The sequence below is a fragment of the Schistocerca gregaria genome, chromosome 6 (genome assembly GCF_023897955.1).
Source record: "Schistocerca gregaria isolate iqSchGreg1 chromosome 6, iqSchGreg1.2, whole genome shotgun sequence".
NCBI classification, from domain to species: domain Eukaryota; kingdom Metazoa; phylum Arthropoda; class Insecta; order Orthoptera; family Acrididae; genus Schistocerca; species Schistocerca gregaria.
This window is the reverse complement of record NC_064925.1, coordinates 561,022,612-561,024,253: the sequence shown is the minus strand read 5'-3', so window position 1 is coordinate 561,024,253 and position 1,642 is coordinate 561,022,612.

Below are 1,642 nucleotides of genomic sequence, written 5' to 3'. Positions count from 1 at the left end.
AGCAATCATATTACTTGAGAAATAACACTCCTGCAGTGCTGTGCAATGCTCAATACCATTTAGGTCAGTGAGGTTGTTTGAAGATACATCCAATAGCTATGACATGAAAGAAACAAGACAAAATATTTCTATTATTGTTAAAACAGTTATTCCACAGAGAAGATCCAGTAAATTCTTAATATTATCTGGGATGGAGGCACTGAGAAATAACTTAAATATTTTCTAGCACTAAATTAAAACAATTGAAGGAAAAATGCACACCTGCAGACATGGGAAATTCCCACGTGATATTTCTTCCAAAGAAGTCAAATAATTCTGGCTGATGTTCAGGTAAGTCAGATTCTTCAAAGTTCGTATAGCACATCCCAATTCAGTCATAACATTATTCTCCAAAGAAATTTCCTTAGCATTTGGACAATAACGTAGAAAAGAAGTGTCATCTATGTAGTTATATGATAAATCTATCCACAGGAGTCCAATGTTCACTTGCATGGGCATCACTTTGGCTAAATTCTGATTATTCATGGAGATCCAATTATAATTACAAGTGTTTTGTGGTGAAAGGTCCCTATTCTGTTCTTTGTGAATATGATTACATATTTCTGCCTTCCATTTTAAACTGATGGCCACAATCTTGTTTGATTTTTGCTTTAAAATGCTCTCTGTTTGAGATCCTTCTATCTTTATATCATGGAATGATTTAATAAAGACATGTGGAGAGCTATCATCAAGCATTTCAAGTCTGTGCAAATACTTTGCTGCAAAAAATAAAATATGATTTTTGTGTATAACGTCTTCTATTGGATTGTGTGAGATGCTCAGTTCTCTTAAATTACGTGCACATGATTTCAGTGTCATAAATACTGGTAGGATTTCTGATATCTTGTTCCATGACATATTTAATGATTCTAGTAATGGAGCCCCCTGCAACATACATATTTACATTTATTGCAGAAAAATGAGTGATTTCCTATAAAATGTAAAAACTTTATTTAAAAAAAATCCTGAATGAAGAATCTAGTACAAGTATACATGTACACCAGAACAATAATAAAATACTGTATAATGGAATGAGTAAAGGCAACAGCACACAATATCGATAGATGAATGATCAATAGGCCTGTGTGTATTTTTTATATTAATTAGCTCTGAAGAAAGTCATTTGATACTTTCGAAGTTTACAGTCTTATTTGTGTGCCTATCACCAGCTCCTTGCCTCAACTATATGAGTTGCTACCTGTCCTCCTTTCATGATTTGTATTCCAACCAGGATTTCCCATTGTCAGGTTTAGAACAATAGACAAAACAAATTTTAATTATAAAGGAAGTTAGTGTAACACACTGAATGATGCAGTACTTATCACAGCTGTTACCTTCATTAATTCAAAATGTATATTTGTTGACGATTCAGAGATTATGCATGCCAATAAGTGTATGTCACTTGTATAAGGGGAAACTCCCAAATTGTTGGGATAATGCAGAATGAGAAAGTAGGGACAAAAGCTAAGGGTATAATTACGGTAGACACTGGAGCAACAGGATAATGGAAGACTGCAATAGTGAGTCATGTATATGGGAACTGCATATTATTTCTTTTTTTTTTTTTAACGAGGTAAAATACAGATGAAATAATTTAAAATAA